General features: G+C 40.0%; 1 non-coding gene across 1 annotated transcript; it reads left to right on the top strand.

Moving 5' to 3' along the window:
• The first annotated feature begins 1,708 nt into the window (after positions 1 to 1,708).
• Positions 1,709 to 1,900, top strand: LOC138400316 (U2 spliceosomal RNA). The gene has a single exon (XR_011236231.1). It is a non-coding gene; the product is annotated as a U2 spliceosomal RNA (small nuclear RNA).
• The last annotated feature ends 18,587 nt before the right edge of the window (positions 1,901 to 20,487 follow it).

Raw genomic sequence — 20,487 nt, 5'->3', positions numbered from 1 at the left:
CAGGAGCAAGAGAAAAGCTGCAGGAGATTTGTCAGGAGGTGGTGAACAGCCTGGCCCCTGGGGCTTGCTGACACTGGAAACAGTGAGAGAGAGTTTCCAGGCCTTTGACTTGGAGTGATGGGCGGGGATGTCAAGTTCTGGTGGGAGGCACAGTCTCTGGAACCCAGCGGGTGAGCTCGGAGCCTGGCTCCCCCTCTTCCTCCAGCCTAAGTCTGTGCAAATTACCCGATCCCTCTGAGCTGCAGAATAGTGAGGGAAGGCAATGACCCCATGGCAGAGAGGGAGCCCTTGGCAAGTGTGCGGACTCATGACGACAGTTGTCACAGTTAGTCGTAGCCATGGTAATGAGTACGCCGCTTGATCCTGGGTATGTGGAGAGTGTGGACTGGCTCCCTCAAACTCCCTCGTTATAACTGTCCTTACTAGGGGCTAGAAAATGACAAGCTATGTTCTCTTTACTCCCTCCCAAGTAGCATGTGAAAAGCAGATTCAGTTTGACCAATTAGATTGTACTTGCCTGAGATTTGGAAGGTGGATCCAAGGAAGGCCAACTTCCTGCTCCATCCGACCCTTTGTTGTCATTGGCAATTAAGGTAGTAGAAACACCAGGCTTTTCAGCCATTCAACATCCATTCTCCAGCCTTCTGGGTGACTAGAGGCAGAGTGAGGGGGCAGTGGGGCTTCCTGATACCAGGAACATTGGCTAAGCAGTGGATTCTTGAAATCAGCAGCCCTAGCAGCGGCCTCACAGGTGGTGGCTCCCCTGGTGGTTCAGTTCTGCATACTCTGGGGGTCATTTCTGGAAACCTAAAGTCCACACCTCCAGACCTTCCATGATTTTGTAAGTGCTTCATTCCTTGCATTAAATTCCTTCAAAATTAAGATATATAGAGTCATTTCTGTTTCCTGCACTCAATCCTGACTCTTACACTAGGTGTTTGCACTTTTTTCTTTCACAGTCTCAACCGTGTACCATATTTTTTGTAAGTAAAAATAATTTTTCTTTAGAAAAAGTATCATTCACTTCACCTGGTAGTACTATTATTTTTCCTGAGTTATTCACACCAACAGAAAGACTGACCAATCACCCCATCCCCATATAGATAAGCCTAAGGCATTGATATCCCCTGGTGACAGCTGCACATACTACAATTGTCATGCTGGGAAGGGCATAATCAGAGTCAACAGAGCAGACTTCACAATCTCAAACCAAAAAAGTGAAGCCCGATACTGACATTTTTATGGACTATTGAAAATGGAGAGTTGAGAGAAGAGAATTTCGCCAGCATTGTTTGAGAGAGAGAGTACACTGATGACCCGATCTGAGTCTTCCCGTCAGCTTGGCAGATACAGCCTTTTAATCAAGAGTGACTCACCATGCCTCCTTGCTGACTGTATTCCTTAAAAATAGCAGCTCCCTTTGCAATGGACTCAAACCCTTTTTGCAGGAAGGCAGGAAATAAACTCACTCTGCAACCTCCTCATCTTTACTTAGTTTCCCTTCTGGTCACTGCGACCATCTGACATCTGTGCTGGTGTGATTGTCACTTCTCTATCTCTCCGGACGCTAATAAATTAGCATTCTAGTCTTTTTTTCAGCCTCTTGTGTGTCTGGTTTTAACGATTCAGTTCGACAGAGCCTGATTATCTCTAAGAGAATTGCAAAAAAATTGTGAACCTATAGATCTGAGTCCAAAATTTGAAGTAGATCGCTTCTCAGCCTTTTAGCTAAGATCAAGTGTAGTATCTGTTCTCATTAGTTTAATATCTGATACATCTCTATCTGAGGATAATATATTAAATGGATTTTGGGATCAAGGAGATGAAATAGGAGCTTGTTCCATCCACTCCATGCATCAAGCTGGTATTGCAAATCTGAGCTAGAGAAGAAAAACCCATTGACCTCGAGATTTTCCACTTCTAAAGCCTGCCTTGCCATCCCAAAAAGTGGGCAAACACACACTCCCTGGTCAAGTCTTAATTATCTGCATGTGGTTTATTTGTAAACATTTATTTTCATTCAACTATAAGACTAGTTGAAAAGGCCAGCCTCTTGAGTTCAAGAAATATGAGTTCAAATCCTGGCTCTAGAGCTTCCTAGCTGTGTGACCTGAAACAAGGTACTTCACCTCACTGTGCTTCAGTGTTCTGATCTATAAAAGTCAATAAGAATATCCACTTCAGATAGGATTAAAAATATACAAAGTAACTGGCATAAATAAATAGCAGCAATTGACATTTGCTGGACATTATAGGAGTGCAAAAATAAACAAAGCTCTTTAGAAATATCTGATCTAGCAGAGGAGGACACAACCTGCATTTAAGAATGAAATGTGCCGTATGACTAGAGAGCTCATCCAATTTACATATCAAGCTTTAGAAGGAGGTGGCATTTGAAAGCGGACTAGGGCTATGTCTAAACATAGGTAGAAAGAGGGTTCCAGGAAGAGGGAAGTAAAAGGAGAATAGTGTAGTGATTAAAAAAACAAGCCCGATAGGCCTTTCTGGGGCAAGCCTAAAGGACAATTTGGGCTTGAACAGACAGTTTGCAAAAGCAGCCACAAATGCTTCCCTTTCCCAGCATCCATGCCCTTAGGCAATTCCGTCCCACTCTGACTCTGCACTTGGTCATGCAACTTGCTTTGACCAGTGGGATGGATGGTAGCAAATGTGATTCAGGTCAAAGCATACCAAGGGCTTGCACACTTGGGCTGACCCTAATGCTGTACAGTTATCCCCAGTATCTGTGGGGGATTGGTTCTAGGACCTTCCACAGACACCAAAATCCATGAATGCTCAAGTCCCTGATATAAAGCAGCACAGTATCTGTATATAACCTACACATATCTTCCCATATATTTTAAAGCATCTCTAGATTATTTACATTACCTAATACAATGCAAATGCTATGTAAATAGTTGTTATTCTAAATTGTTTAGGGAATAATGACAAGAAAAAAAAAGTCTGTACATGTATAGACTGAATTTCTTTTTCTGAATATTTTTTGATCTGCAATTGGCTGAAACCAGGGATGCAGAACCCACGGATTCGGATGGCTGACTATACTGAGAACATTTCTGCCACCATGTGAACAAGCCTGCTCTAGCCAGTTGGATGCAGAGAAATATGTGGCCCAGTCCTGTCCAATGTCCCAATCCATAGCCAGCACTGCCCGAGGCCCAGCAAGCCAACTCCCTGCAGCTGGCGGTGAACGCACGAGTCAGCCCAGTCAAGACCAGCAGAAGTGCCCAGCTGAGCCCTGTCCAAATTGTAACCCACAGAACTGTGACCAAAATAAATTGTGGTTGTTATTTTAAGCATTTTGTGGAGTAGTTTGTGAAAGGAACACAAGGTTGTTGATAATGGGATGGGGGTGGCATTAGAAGGTGGGGCGGGTGAGAGATGTGAGCAGGTCTGAAATGCTGCCCAGGTGGACATGCATTTTGGAAACTGCAGACAGATCATAATATTAGATTAAGCAAAATAGTTATTAGCATAAATTTGCTTCAAAATAAATTAGTTGACAAGTGATCATTGAGTGCAAAGGGTAGTAATGCACAATGTCTTGCAACCTTGCTACTCAAAGTGTTGCCTGTGGACCAGAGGCAACAGTACCACTTGTATCGTATTGGAAATAGAAGTGATTGCCAGATCTAGTGATCAAAACATGAATTTCAACAACATTCCCATGTATTTCTTTGGCATGGTTACAGTTTGAGAAGCACTCTCCTCTCCTCAAAATACAGGCTGAATCCATATTGAGCACTCACCTTGTCCTTTCTATTCTGATCAGATTTTTTTTACTTCTTAGATGCTTCAAGATCCCTTCCTTCCTACCTGATCCCTACCTTAGCTTTAGTAAAAAACAAAAAACAAACAAAAAAGCCACCTTTATCCTTTGCAGTTGTATTGTCCAGAAAGTGTGTGTGTGTGTGTGTTTTCTTGGGAACTTTGAGTAGGGCCCAATAAATAAAATTACTTTCCTTATGCAGTTTTTGAACCAATTAAGAAGTAAGACAAAGGATAAGGCAGATAGAGGGCAAGATATCGTCTTTGTCACTGGTGAAATCTACGCTGGAGACGTTGCCAAATGAGCTTCCCATACAGCATCCAGAATCAGCCAGACTTATCCACGATCTGTTCTGGCCCAGGGAAGTCTCGCCCCTGCCCACTGGCAGGGCAGCTGCCTTCCCCAAAGAGAGGGAAGAAGAAAGGCCAGGTTGGCAGAAGGGATAGGAGTGAGTGAGGGGCTGGAGAGAGCAAGGAGAGTTGTATTTACGTAAAAGGAGACGAGGAGCGCAGAAAGGCATGTGTACATGTGTGGTAGTGGAGATGGGAGGGATGTGTTCTACAAAATGTGATCAGCGTAATTGTTTAGAAGTTTCTTAAAAACCAAATTGTTTAGAAATGCTCCTTAATGATGGCTGATTGATGATATGATCTTCCGTTGAAATGAAAACATGCAGATTGTAGTTTGTATTTGTTTCAATGACAGAGTTTAGGTTCAAAGTTGATGATAACAAAGAACGTGTTTGAAAGTTTATGAACAACAATAGTGCCAAAAAAAGAAAAAAAAAAATGCTTCCCAGACAGAATGTCTTCCTTGGACTCTACTGTTTGTAAAAACTAAACTTCCATTATGTTTCTGTCATTGTACAAATATTTCTGCTGTGACACAGAATACATGTTGCTGAAAACCACACACTCTACAAAATTATACATTGAAAAGAATGCTTTTAGGAATATTAAGATTATAGTCAGACCACTAAAATTGTATGCCACTTTGTAACTGGAGCACTAACAAAAACAATGATTGGTACCTTGAGAGATAACTTGGACAGGCCAGGCAGGAAGCTCAGCATGGTTGGAAGTTGCCTCAAGGCTATTAAAATGCTATTAAAAATAATTGTGTGAAATTACAGAGATGAGGAACAGAGTAGCCATTGCTAGTGTTAGGGACGGGTGAGAGGGGCTGGGTATGACTATGAAGGGACCCCTGTGGTAATGGAACAGTCCTGGAGCTTAGTTGTGGTAGTGGATATATTAATCTACACAAGATAAAATTGCATAGAACTACACACACACAATGCATATACAACTGATAAAATCTAAATAAGCTTGTACTAATTGTACTAATGACCAATGTCAATTTTCTGGCTTTGATATTGTACTATAGTTGTGCCAGATGTTACTACTGGGGAAACAGGGTACAGGGTATATGAGACCACCATGTACATTTTTTTTGTTTGTTTTGTTTTTGCAATTTCCTGCAAAACTATAATTTTCTCAAAATCAAAAGTTGCATAAAAATAATTGGTCAGAAATGCTGTCTGTGGCTGCAGAAACAATACAGATGGAAATGGAGCTCTGGGCCAGAGGGACTGCATCTAGGCAGCTAGAAAAGGAAAAGCAACCAGTCCTGAGCAGGGCTGGGAGTCTATCGAGGAAGGATGCCCAAGGTGTTGCACTTATTTTTATTTTCTTAACACATACCAGAAAGTTCTTGCCTGTGTATCAGCCAACCTGAAGGTTATACATTCTATTCTGTTGAAGGGTATAATTTTATTCTCACAATTCAAGCTCCTCTTCTTTCAAAGTATATTAACATTTTGAATTTGATGTGTTTTCTCTGGTCAAGATCTGCCTAGCCATTTAGAAAGGTATACTTGATTGCAAGTGGGACGCTTTCCAAATATAAGCCATAATATATTTAAGGGGCACAGAGTTTTCTGGGAATATTTGAATCATATTAGCAGACCTCCCCTTTGCAGAGATGTTCAGGGGTATTTCTGAGAATGGGCTTCTGCAGACTGTTGAGGTTCCCGTGTGTAAATGAATACACAAGGCTCAACAAAAGCATAGTTGGTGACTACAAAAGCCCTCAAGTCAAAGGTCTTAACCCTCCGTGCAGAGGAATCAGCAGGGGCATTTGTTTAAAATGCAGATTGTCTGACCTCCTTTTCCCAGAGTTTCTGAATCTGTTGGTCTGGAGACAAGGTCCAGGAAACTGCAATGTAATGTGCACCCCATGGGATGTTGCTGCTGCCTTTCTAAGGACCGCTGTTTGAAAAACGGGGGCTTAAGTTCTCAACAAGGAAGAGCCTCCTTGTTCAATAGCTTTTAAGTCTTTAGCTGATTTCCTGCTGAAATAGTGCAATTTGGCTGAACAGTGAGCTATGGAAGAGATGAGTAGAGGTGATACTTCAAAGACATGCTGAGCAAACTGAAAAGCAAGTTAAAGCACCGTGACATTGCTTCCAAAAGCTGGGGATTGACAGCAGCTGACAGTCGTGCTGGTACCAGTGTCACCTTTGAATACAAAGAACATTGGGTATTTTGACTTATTTCAGCAGGGATAAAATGTTAGGGAGGAAAATATTCCCCTAACTAGCTTCTTCCCCTGAAACATCAACGTAGAATAATAATGCCTTACACTCATGCATCAGCTTCCCAATCACCAGCTTATTTCAATCCATCACAAGAGAGATCTTTTAAATCATCTACCCTTAGGCAAAAGGGTACATTTCTTGAAATTCCTTGAATGTTGAAAAATGTACTTTTGAAAAAGACATGCCAAGTTCTTTGTAACTTAGAAATATTTCTCAGGATGTCTGGAGATGTCCAGTTGAAGTAAAGGTGAACACAAAGGGAGGCAAAAAGCTGGTTGGCAGATGGTTAAGACATCAAAGAAAATTCTGTGACCCTGTGACATTGTGTTGCATTTGAATTTATAAAAATCATGATATTTATGTTTTGGCAAATACTGTTTTAAATATTCATTGAAAAACACCTTTCTTATGCCCTTCAAGACACTGAAATCTGCCTGGTCCATATTTAGAATTTGGGTTTGAAATCTTCTTGGCATCTGAAAGACCATAGTTCATTGTTTTTGTATATTCAACATCTAGTACATTATCCAATGTGTAAGAGACATTTAATAATGTCAAAAGAATGAAAGATCTCTTCTAGATTGCACTGACCAAGGGGAATTCAAAAGGAGGTAGAAGGAGGAAAAGGAAAGAATATCTCCAGGCCCCTTCCTTCTTTTTTGCTCTGAAATCCAAGGTCCCTAATAGTTTGTTCAGATCCAAAGAGTTAATTTAACTGAGCTAGATGAGGTGATGTGCTACTTCTGTAGGCCAGAGGGAATAGCACAGAGTAAGCCCCAACCAGGTATTCCCCCAAAAGCTGGAGATCTTCAACAAATAAGACCCAGTGCTAAGGCAGGCCACTCTAATCAGGCATTTGGAACAAATGTAATTTAAGGTTAATGATAACAATATCAACAACTACTGCACCAGATCTTTAATTTGAATCACTCACTTAACCTATACAGCACCCCTATGAAAAGGAACTATTGTCTGTAAGGGACTGTGTTCACGCTTACTCATCACTGCATCCCAGTCATTACCCCCTGGTGGATGACCAGAGGGTAACAGTGTTCCAATAAATGAAGGAATGAGTGAGTCCGCACCTTTGCAGGTAAAGAAACTGAGTCACAGAGAGGTAAAGGAGCTATTTGAATAGCCATTTTATGTTGACAAATGTGTAACAGGTAGACATAATTAGGTTTATAATCTGTGCTGCTGCATGTAGTGTTACCTCCAGTGTCTGCTGGTTGTGAATCTTAGCAGCCAGTAGGTGGCAGCCCCACTTAATACTGAACGCTCACCCAGTAACAGCCCCTTCCACACTGAGAAAGTAACACCCCTCTGGAGCATTTCAAAATAGTAATTAATGATTAGGGTAAGATGTAAATTCCTGGAATTCCATCCCTATGGCTTCTATAAATATATTTAAAATTACTATTTACAGTTGGCAGAGGGGTGAATTGTCCCCGCCCCAAAATATGTCCATGCCCTATTCTCTGGAACCTGTGAATATGACCTTATTTGGAAAAAGAGTCTTTGCAGATGTAATTAAGTATCAAAAAATGAGATCATTCTGGAATACCCAGGTAATGACCTAAATCCAATGACAAGTGTCCTCGTAAGAGCAGAGGAGGAAAAGGTCACGCGAAGATAAAGGCAGAGACTGCAGTGATCAGCCGCATGCAGCATGCCGGAATGTCTGGAGCCACCAGAAGCTGGAAGAAGCGAGGAAGGATTCTCCCCGAGAGCCTTCAGAGGAAGGGCAGCGTGCCGACACCTTGATTTTGGACTCCTGGCTTCCAGAACTGTATAGAAGCTTCCAGGTTTGTGGCAATTTGTTATGGTAGGCCTAGGAAACTGATACACAGTCTAAATAAGGAAAACTGAGGCAAAAGCAAGGCAGATTGTTTAATAAAATCATCAAGTTTTAAACTCAAGTATTTAACACATTAACTGCCATAAGAGTTGTATTTAATTCACTATAGTTTTGACCCTGGGACTGCATGAAGCATATATAAAATCTTACTTGATGTTTTTATTGTTGCAATTAATATTGACAATTTAATTCTAAAAATGTGGATTAAATGAATAGAAGTCAAAAAATTTTGTTTTTTTTTATATATGTTTACCTTTAAATTACACTTGAAGTGTTTATTCTATTTTGATAATAAAAAACGGTGGTCCCAAGGAAGTTTCTGTTGTTTGGTGTGGCCGTCAATATGTAAACAACAAGTCCAACCTGCTGCACTATAGATCTTCTTTGCATATATCACTTTCAACAGAAATGTTCCTACCATTTGTGGGACAGAATTATATTAGAGACTTCTATTAATATTTTGATTTCCCTAAAGATAACAAACCTTTTCTAAGACCATACTGCTCCCATACAACATTCAAGAACAATGCAGCCTTCAATTGTTGATCACAACTTTTCCAAGTGTGGCATCAGAAGCAAAGCAGGGACCACAAAGTGATAAATGTACATTACAGTCATCTCTGAATGAGCCATTCTTGTCTTATTTATTATGACCTTGTGTAGGCACTCATTCAACACACACTCGTTGTGTGTCCAGCAGGTGCCAGCCGCTCTACTAGATGCCGAGGAGTCAACGGTGAATCAGATAAAGTTCTTGCAGTTTAGTTGAGAAAATCAAAGTCCACTGAGAGAGTGAAGTAAGGAGTCAGATATGGTGCACCTGAGAGTGAGAAAGGACGATGGGGGTGGGGGAGCCACAAATAGGAGGTGCTCCTCACCCAGGGAGCAGAGAAGGAGGAGATGGAGCCCAGGGCTGAATCTTGAAAGCCTGGTTAGCAGCATTAAGGCTGGGACACATAGTGGGAGAAAGCAGCGAGTGGGAGCAGAGAGGTCTGGGAACCAGCCAGAAGGGTCAGTTTGTTTCAGCTGGAGAATTATATGGCAGAAAGGCTGGAGAAGCAAACAGGGCCGTGATGGTGAAGGGCCTTGGTAAGGGGTCTGAATTTTATCCTTAAAACAAGAGAGCCGAAGCCAGGCAGGCACAGCACACCCCTTGTGCCAGCAACTTGGGAGGCTGAAGGAGGCTGGGAGTTTGAGGCCAGCCTGGGCAACATAGTGAGGCCCTATCTATTAAAAAAACAACCACCCCCCCCCCCCAAAAAAAACCTGATAAACACTAGAGAGCCAGTAAACGGTTTTACCTCAGTTGCTAAGTGATCGGATCAGATGCTTTTTGGAAACAGGAATGTACAGGCTGTGGTGCTGGTTTGGAATGGGACAGGAGCAGTCAGGGAAACCAGGTAAGAAGTTAGGATTTAGCCAAAGTTTGGGAGTGGAACACCACTGGCATTCTGGGCCAAAAGACACGCCCTGTGAGTCTGCTCCATGCATGATATGATATTAAGCCTCCCTAAACCCTGCCATGAGGTCCAGATGGCCCTTCCACATTTCCAGATACTTCCTGGAGGGCCGTGCTTCCCTGGGTGGGAAGCGCTGGGGGATAGCAGAGGGGAACGTGGGAGCTGGGCCAGCTGGGGAAGACCCAGGTGTGGGGGGAACACGTGAGGGTCACTCCCAGACCACGGAGGGAGCATCAGGATCATGGTGGAAGATGCGCCAGAAAAACGACGTTTCAAACAGGCTAAAAATGAGGTTTGTCTCTAAGCGTTATTCGTGACACGTTCAGATGACTCCAAAAGACCATATTAACATTAATGTCAGTTCCAGTTAAGACGTCCCAGTCGTGCAGTGGTCGAGGAAGCAGGAATGTGCAGGCTGTGGCGCTAGATGGGACTGGGACAGGCGCAGTCAGGGAAAGCAGGTGAGCGGCTGTTGGCGCCCTCCGTCAGGCATTAGAGACCCTGCCAGCAGCACAGGGGTGGAGAAGGGAAATTTGGAGAGGGTCTGTAGGGGCGAGTTCTTAGCACTAGATACAGCGGCGGGGGAGGGAAAAGTAGAATTTGAGAATCACTCTCACCAATTTTTGAACTCCTGAAAGATTAAGTACTGACTTTTTGTCTGTCTCTGTGCCAGCTCAGCCACTTGAACAAAACAAATCCTCAGTTTTTTGAGCGGTTGAATCAAATGTCCCAGGTTTCTGTTAGAAACTGAGGTTGCGGGTACTTCCCACGTGCTCCCGGAACACCCGGCACTTTCAAGTATATAAAGCCGTTAGGCGAGGTAATTTAGGGCTCTCAGAAGGGCCTCCTGTTTCTGTTCGTCTGCCCACCGAGCGGCTTCTTACCGGATTAATGGCCTGGCGCATGAATCACAGTGACTGCCCGTGCAGAACTGAGTGCTGACAGGGGCTTCGGTTCTCTCCTACCTCCGATGCTGCCTTGGGCCCCCCTGACTTGTCGCCACCCCCAGGTCTCTCACAGGCTTCGGTAGCATGCATATTTATACTCACTCTGTAGAGAGGCCACTGTTCGCGTCTCTCTGGCTACAACCCCTAAAGAAAGTCCTACAACTCTGCTGATTGAAGTCTCTTTAAATCATTTTTTGACGGCATGACTGAGCAAGTGTAGCACTGTGCTCGGGAAGTGCTGGGTACAGCTGAGTCACAGACTTGCTTCCTGGAGCGAGAGCACCTCCAGCAGCCTCGACAGACAGGCTTTTCCACCGAGAAGAGAAGGAAGCAAGAGAACACAGGGGTGAAATGCCTACAGGCGCTGCAGAGGTGCTGTCGTCCTGTAGTCATTAGGGAGAAGAGACTTGGGGCCCGGCTGGGCAGAAGCAGCCTCACGGAGAAGACAGCTTGAACTGGGTCTCTAGGGACAGTTAGGATTCAGCCCAAGTTTGGGGGTGGAGCCCCACTGGCATTCTGGGCCGAAAGACACGCCCTGTGAGTCTGCTCCAAGCATGATATGATATTAAGCCTCCCTAAACCCTGCCATGAGGTCCAAGAGGCCCTTCCACATTTCCAGATACTTCCTGGAGGGCCGTGCTTCCCTGGGTGGGAAGCGCTGGGGGATAGCAGAGGGGAACGTGGGAGGTGGGCCAGCTGGGGAAGACCCAGGTGTGGGGGGACACGTGAGGGTCACTCCCAGACCACGGAGGGAGCATCAGGATCATGGTGGAAGATGCGCCAGAAAAACGACGTTTCAAACAGGCTAAAAATGAGGTTTATCTCTAAGTGCTATTCGTGACACGTTCAGATGACTCCAAAAGACCACATTAACATTAATGTCAATCCAATTAACATGTTCTCTCAGCCTGCTTTATCATCTTAAAAATGAAGATCGTACTTCCTCAAAAAGTTAGTGGAATGTATATAAAGTGCCAGACTCATAGCGATACTCAAAGGGTTGTTATGTTATTTGTATTAACATTAATTGAGGGTCTTACACATTAAAGGGGATATGAGAAAATGGGCAGAAGGACTATTTGTAGGGCATTCAAAGGACCCATGAAAATCTAAGATGATCTTTATTGAATTCCATTGTTCAACACCTACTATGTGCTTAGTGCTAATAACTTATTTAACTCAACATCTACTCTCTGAGGTAGCCTTTAATCATTTTGCAGATGAGGTGAATGAGACTCAGAGGAGTTAAATAAATTGCCTAATGTAGACAAAAACTAACCAGTCCAATCCCTACCCCATGTTACTCACAAAGAGTAATTTGAGATGGTTCATACACCTAGACATAAAAGCTAGAACTATTAATACTTCTAGAAAATAACATGAAACAATGTCTTTGCAACCTTTGGAAAGCAAAGATTTCTTAGAAAGAACAGAAAAGCATTAACTTTAAAAGAAAAAATTGGTACACTGGATTCCATTAAAATTAAAACTTCTGCTCATCACATAACAATTTTAAGAGAATGGCTCTTTCTAGGCAGGACACAAAAGGTATTAACCATGAAAGATTAAACCTGGTATATTTGACTTCATCAATATTGTATACTTCTATTCTTTGAAAGACACCATTAAGAAAATGAAAAGACAAGCCACAGTCTGGGAGAAAATATTTGTAATACATACATCTAACAAAGGACATGTATCCAGAATATAGAAAGACCTCCTATAAATCAATACTAAAATGACAAACAGCTCAATAAAAAATATGAGCAAAAGAATTGAACAGATACTCCACAAAAGAAGATATTCTTTATAAGGTATCCTTATAAGTCATTAGAAAAATGCAAATTAAAACCATAATTCAATATCATTTTCACACCCACTAAAATAGTGAACATTAAAAAAGACTGGTAACACAGACATTGGTGAAAATGTGGAAGAATTGGAGCTTTTATGCATTGCTTTTATACTTTCATGCATTGCCAAGTTCTAATGTAAGCCCAAATGTAAAATGCTAGAATTACTTTGGAAAACCTACTGGCAGTTATAAGGTATACTTAAGTTCTGACCCAGTAGTTCTACTCCTAGGCATTTACCCAAGAGTCTTAACAAAAGAGTTTTATGCAAGAGTCTTGTACAAGAATTATTGCAGCTTCATTCACTATAGCAAAAAAACTGAAAACAACCCAAATGTCCATCAATAGGAAAAAGAATAAATAAATTGTGGTAGATTCATGGATAGACTACTACTCAGCAATTTAAAAATGAAAAAAAAGAATGAACTACTATACTGATACATGCAACAATATAGATGAATCTCACTTCATAATGTTGAAGTAAAGAAGCCAAATTCAAAAGAATTTATAGTGTGCTATTCCATGTATGTGAAGTTTAAAAACAGGCAAAACAAATCCATGCCAATAGAAATCAGAACACAGGTCATCTATGGGGACAGGAATTAACTGGAAGGGGAAATGAAGGATGGAAACTTTCTATACTTCATTTGGGTATGGGTTACACGGGCATATACATTTGTTAAAACTTGATCAGGAACACACTTAGAGTTTTTGCATTTCACCATTTGCAATGTTTACCTCACTAGAAAAGGTAAATTGGGATGGGTTTGGAAGACCTCCACATTGTACTGCTAGCTTCTTCCATGGCCTCATCTCTCAGTCAAGAGATACATATGCAACAAAGAGAACTCTTACCTTAAATCTGAAGGTTGGCCAGTAATAATCCATCCCTCTTTTCCTGACCCTTTCAAGAATTACAAAGTGAGTATTTAATGAGAAATTAAGAACTGAATATCTGTTTCCTAAGAAAGTTAATGATGATAGAATTCTTGGACATATTTGTCGACATTTACCATTATCATTAGGTCTATAAAAGTACAAATTTTTGAAGAAGCATCAGCATCTACTTTTAAAGTTAGAAGTTATTTATTTATTTTTTGTTTTAAGATATGGGGTAGCGCTACGTTGCCCAGGCTGGAGTGCAGTGGCTATTCATAGGCACAATCATAGTACACTGTAGCCTCAAACTCCTGGGCTCAGGCCATCCTCCTGCCTCAGCCTCCTAAGTAGCTGGGACTACAGGTGTGCACCACCACGGCCAGCAAAGTTAGAAGTTATTTTAAGAAGTCTGTCCTAAAGTGGACTGTTAAATATGGGTAGCTGCAGAGGGTGGATTTATCTATCACTTTATGATGCATGGCTTTTCACTTAGATTAAACAACATTCATACTTTTGCTCATTTTTCTCCATTTTTTTCTTGTGTATGTAGAAAAAGTGATAGCAAGTATATGTGGAGAAGAAAAACTTTACAGTTGAATGTTGCCAGTTGTCTATCACTGTCATCAGCTGCTCCAAATAGAACACCAGTTCAGTCCAATAATTGCTCAATTTTTCCAACTAGTTCATGGAATCAAAGTAAAGCTTTTTGAAGTTTATGAAATTATTATGACTGCTGTTCTATAGTCAATTAAAAATTTCAAAACTAAAGAAAAATGATTAATTTGTGTGGTGATAACATGAATATAAATTTTGATGAAATCAGTATTCTTACTAAACTAAGAGATTTACTTGCAATTGGAAGTGGTGCATACATAATTAATAATTACATTCAAACTGTCCAAAAATAGTTCCTTTAACTATCAAAAAGAAACTGTCCAATTGCCAAAATTTACAAATATTTTTACATATGCACAGAATAACTGAGTTACAAAACCTTGTGCCCGGGCTGATGTTGAATATAAAAATATATTTCAGTTATGGCATTGTGTGTTTTTTTCTCTTTGCTGCCTGTCATCAATCTGATATTTAAAAATGTTTGCACTTTCAAATATCTATTTTGTAAACCAATAGAAGCATTCTACCATTGTGTTGAACTTTTTATAAATAAGTCTCTACTTTTCCCTGTATGGTGTTCAAAATTAGTTGGAAATTGCTTCCTCTTTTTTGTTTTTCAAAATAATATTTATACTAATTTTAAGTGTCCATGTTGGTGAATTTTGGTAATTGCGTACAATCATTTAACCACGACCGTAATCAAGAAATAGAGCAATTCTTCACTGCAGGAAGTTTCCTCATACCTGTATATATTCCCTCATCTCCCCTCACCCTGGGCCCAGGCAACCATGGATCTGTTTCCTGTCACTACAATTTTACATATTATAGAATTTCATATAAATGGACTTAATATAATATGGAAACTTTTGTGATTGCCTTCTTTCATTATAATATTTTTGAGATGTATCCATGCTATCATCTGTATTATTTCCTTTCTTTTTATTGCTGAGTAGTTTTCTATGGTGTGGATATATCACACTTTGTTTATCCATTTAATAGTGATCAAAGTTTGGATTGGATTGTTTCCAGTTGAGGCAATTATGAATAATGCTTCTGTGAATATTCATGTACGTATTTTTCCTTAGACTTATGTTTTCATCTTTTTTGGGTAAATATCTGGAAGTAGAATTTCTGGATTGCACGGTAATGAATCTAACTTCATAATGTAATGACATGGTTTTCCAGTGACTGTACCATTTTTGCATTCCCAACAGCAATGTATGAAAGTTCCAGTTGCAACACATCTCTGCCAACACTTGGTAGTATCAATCTTTGTGACTTTATCCATTTTAGTGTGTAGTGGTATCTCACTGTGATTTTAATTGATATTTTTCTGATGTCTAATAAGTTGAGTACTTTTTCATATGCTTATGAAAATTTTTGATCAAAGCATTTATCAAATGAAGTGCCAAAATGCAATTATTGGAAACACGATTTGCACACAGAGACTTGAAATTTATCCTTTCATAAGCACAGGAGGTACTGAGCAAATTAAACAATGAGCTCTCAAATGGTATACAATATTAATGTTGAAATTCTGTAATTGCATTTTAGAATATCTCAACTTGCAGGATAAATCATTTGCTGAAGCACCTATTTTTAATTAGATAAATTTATGTTCTGTACTGAAACAAAATGAAATTGTGGAGGCCTATAATTATGTGGAGTCATAAATAGAGACAACTTATTTGATGAGGTTTTTCTTATGAAATACTTACTGAAGAAAGGTACTCTGAATGAAGGCAAAAAATACAGCATCTGTGAAAATATTTGGGCTGAAATATTTATACATTTCAACCTGTGAAAACTTAAAATTATGAATATCCTTGTATTAGTTTGCTAAGGCTGCCATAATGAAGTACCACAGAGTGACTGCCTTAAACAACAGAAATTTATTTCTCACAGATCTGGAGGCCAGGAAGTCCACGATCAAGGTGCCAACAGATTTGGCTTCTTCTGAGACCGCTCTCCTTAGCTTGCAGATGGTCACCTCTTGCTGTGTCTTCACATGGCCTTTCTTCTGTGTACATGCATCCCTAGTGTCTCTTTGTGTACCCAGAGTTCCCCTTACAAGGACACCAGTCAGATTGGTTTAGGGGTCACCCTAATGGCCACAAAGTAAGCACCTCTTTAAAGGCCCTATCTTCATATTCTGAAGTCCTGGGGATTAGGGGTTCACCATATGAATTTCGGGGGAGGAGAGAAATACAATTCAGCCCATAACAACCTTTCATTAAGCAGACCATTAGTTTCTGACATTCCTTTAACTTCCACATAACACAGGAAAAGACAGGACCATGAACATCTGGTGAGAGGTACAAAGTAGGGCAGGAAGTAGCACCCTCTGCCCTGCAGTCTGGAACCACCCTGTGCTATGTATGTGCTTTTATATGTGTCATTGTTGATCTGCCAGGCTCCAAAGTCCACCTACTACAACCAGTAATAGCTACCTGACTCTCTCACATTGGTATATTTAAAAAAAAAGTTTTGTTTCTAATGTTTATAAAAGTAGTATGTGCTCATTGCAAAAAAAACCCAAAATCAAACACTGGTAAAGTATATAAAAGAGAAGAAGGATCACCTCCAAAAACACACCACCCACTGATAGCCACTGTTATCATGCTGGATATGTGTCCATGGAAATATTTTCTCTATGCAAATATTTGTATGTTTTTAATACAAAAGATAGAAATCATGATGTATACTATTTTCAGCTTTTTAAATTAGGTGTACTTAAGGTATACAACACGATATTTTGATATACATATACACAGTGAAACAATTACTATGTAAAGGAAATTAATATCTCTCTCCTAGCATAGTGAGCTTTCTTTTGCTACTTAGTATCATGGGCATCTTTTTCTCTCAATAAATAGATATCTTAAGCCCTACCAAAATGTAGGCTGGCTAGCTCCACCCTGATCCCAAGGCTAGGTTTTACTTAGACTCGTCGTAAAGTGGTAGAAATCTCAGCACCCAATGCAGCAAAGATCAGCCAATGCTAAGCACAGTCCAGGCATTAGCCCATGCTGTTTCCAACCCTCTGCCTAAATAAGGGGTGCATAGATTGCCTAATGGTGCTGAGCCCCAAGTCAGGGAAGCTCTCTCAGTGATTGGGGAGTAGACAAAAGGGGGCACTGGTGTCCTGTAGGTCTGTTTCCGCTGGCCTGGGGAGACTGCATGCCCAAGGTGGGGCTGCCTTTACTTCTTTAATTGCCTTTCCTCCAGGCTGAAATTGTGAAGCTTGGTCACTCCAAATCACAAATTTCTTCTCTCATTTAGGACCCTGATGGGGCATGTTTCTTCCCCCAGTTCTCAAACATTAAATAGAAACATAGAAAGCAACTCAGCATAGCTGTTGCGTCAAATATGTGGTTCATCTTCTGGGATTTGGGCCCAGAGGTGAATAAGAAAAAGTGATGGTTGTCCCAGTCTGTTCATTCTATCTCCCAAGAAAGGAAAAAATTACAGGGTAAAAGGTCATCAGCCCAGAAACAAAATATCCTTTTAAACAAGTGCTAAGTATTCCTCTGCTTAATAGAAATTGTATCAAAACTTGTCTCCTATTGATGGATATTTTAGGTTACTTCCAAATTTACTATATAACATTTCAATGAACATCTTATACATACATCTTATACTCTTGCCTTAATATATTTCATTAGAATATATTCCCAGGGGTGCAATTTATGGGTGAAAGGGGATGTACATTTAAAGTTATAATAACTGTTTCTAACCTGCCCTCCAGAAATGTTGTACCAATTTATCATTTCAATTTTCTTGGGTCTATACCCAGGAGTAAAAAGGATGGGTCATTTGATAAACCTATGTTTAACATTTGGAGTAACTGCCAGACAATTTTCCAGACAGTCTTTAGAGTAACTGTCAAACAGTTTTCCATAGCAGCTGTACCACTTTATATTCCATCAGCAATGTATGAATATTTTATTTTCTTCACATACTGATCAACACTTGTTATTATCTGTCTTTTTTATTATAACTATATTAGTAGGCATGATGTCATATCTCGTTGTGATTTTGATTTGCATTTCGCTGATGGCTACTTAATGTTGAGTATCTTTTCATGTGCTTATTGGCCATTTGTAAAATCTTCTTTTAAGAAATTTCTATTCAAATCTTTTGCCCTTCTTTTACATGGGTTATTTATATTTTTATTGTTGAGGTTTAAGAGTTCTTTACATATTTTGGGTACTGGTCCCTTATCAGATATAAGACTTGAAAATATTTTTTCCCATTCCATAGGTTGTCTTTTCACTTTCTTGACAATGTCCTTTAAAGCACAAAAGTTTTTAATTTTGACAAAGTCTAATTAATCTATTTCTTTCTTTAGATACTATGCTTTAGATGTCATAACTAAAAAACCTTTGTTTAATTCAAAGTCATGAAGATTTACCCCTATGTTTTTTTCTAAGAGTTTTATAGTTTAACCCTTACATTTAGGTATTTGATCCATTTTGAGTTAATTTTTTATATGCTGTGAGGTAGGGTCCCAACTGCCTTCTTTTGCATGTGGATATCTAGTTGTCCCAGCACTATTTGTTGAAAGACCACCATTTCCCCTGCTGAATAGTTCGTGGCACCCTTGTCAAAAAGTAATTGACGGCCAGGTGCTGTGGCTCGTGCCTGTAACCCCAGCACTCTGGGAGGCTGAGACAGGAGAATCACTTGAGCTCAGGAGTTCAAGATCAACCTGAGCAAGAGCGAGACCTCTGCAAAAAATAGAAAAAATTAGTGGCGCATGCCTGTAGTCCCAGCTGCTTGAGAAGCCAGGAGTTTGAGGTTGCAGTGAGCTATAATGATGCCACGGCACTCTACCCAGGGTGACAGAGTGAGACTCTGTCTCGAAAAAAAAAATTAAAAAGTAATGACCATAAATTGGTTTATTTTAGAATTATTATAGAATTATCTGTTCTATTACATTGACCTACATTCTATCCTGATGCCAGTAGCGCAGTCTTACTATAGTTGTGTAGTTAGAAAGGATAAGTCCTCCCAGTTTGTTGTGTTTTGGGCAGATTGTTTTCGCTATTCTGGATCTCTTGAATTCCATATGAATTTTTCTACTCCTAATTTTAAAAGTCATTTCTATGTTAAGAATAATAATTTCAACTGGGTACAGTGGGATGTGGCTATAGTCTCAGCTACTCACGATACTGAGGTGGGAGGATCTCTTGAGCCCTGGGGTTCAAGGCCAGCCTGAGCAACATAGCAAGACCTACCTCTAAAAAAAAAAAAAAAAGAAAGAAAGAAACAGTAATCCTTTCACTCTTAAACATATTATTATTTTTCTTGTATACAGTTTATGGTTATTGTTTTAACCGTTTGGCAGTGATTCATTACACAACAACAGATAACCAGAAATTAGCCTGGGTCAATAGCCACCCACATACTGATAAGACAAATAGAGAAAAAAAGAAGTATATAATCATTTAAAAAATTATTTTCCTCTTTGGAAATAGTACAAAAAGCGGGGGTGGCTGGAAATCAAATGTGGGAGCTCTATCAAGCTCTGTCCTCTTTGTAGACCCTGGATGGGAGATGGAGACTGTGTGGGAGGTAGAGTGGCATGGGAAAGGGGAGCCTTTGAGGGAGTCAAACAGGTGTGTTGGTTTGGATAATCTCCCCGAATATTCCTCTCCTATATATAATTTAGGAAGAAGATCTTTCTTGGTTCTCTCATTTCTGGGTTGGAGGAGGTACTAGGAAGAGTAAACTAGGACTAAATTGTAGTGTCCCTGGTTTTCTTTCAATGCAAAATCTACTCTGAAATTGCTCTGGACTTTTTGGGGGGGATTCACGGTGGGGGCTCTATATTTTGATAAATAAATGCTATGTCCTCAGCAATTCCAGAGATTGATTGTCTTCATTGTGTGTGATATTTAAGAGGATTTTGTCATTTATGGAGTGCTATTTGGAAATTGTATTTTTTAAATTTTTGTTTTTTCCCTTTATTATGTTATTTTACTTTTTGCTTTTTTTTTTTGTTACCACTATACTAACAAGAATGGAAATTTTATTTTTGAGCTCCCAAGATTTAAAGAACAGACACTATGAATACATTTTTTGTAATTTATAGATGATCTATATATACCTGTATTACTAAAAAACCCATACATTAATTTATAGTAGCTATAAATTATAGTAGCTATAGTAACCCATACAGTATTAATTTATAGTAGCTAATATTTATCGAGTGCTTACTATGTGCCAGGCCCTGGGCCACGCTGCATCTGTTAGGATGGGATAGATTACGTTGTGGTAGAAACAAACCTCCAAATCTCAGTGGCTTAAATAAATAAAAGCTTATTTCTCACTCATGCTACACAAATTGTCTGGGACCCCACTTCAGCAATACTACCAACTTCATCCCAAAACCCAGGTTAATAGAGCTGCCAATCTCTAGAACACTGCCAATTGCCCTGTTGGGTGAAGGGTTAGGGGATAGGAATCATGTATCCAGGTTTA

The sequence above is a fragment of the Eulemur rufifrons genome, chromosome 19 (genome assembly GCF_041146395.1).
Source record: "Eulemur rufifrons isolate Redbay chromosome 19, OSU_ERuf_1, whole genome shotgun sequence".
Classification (NCBI taxonomy): Eukaryota; Metazoa; Chordata; class Mammalia; order Primates; family Lemuridae; genus Eulemur; species Eulemur rufifrons.
The sequence above is the reverse complement of the archived record's forward strand: the minus strand, read 5'-3'. Positions and strand labels throughout refer to the sequence as shown.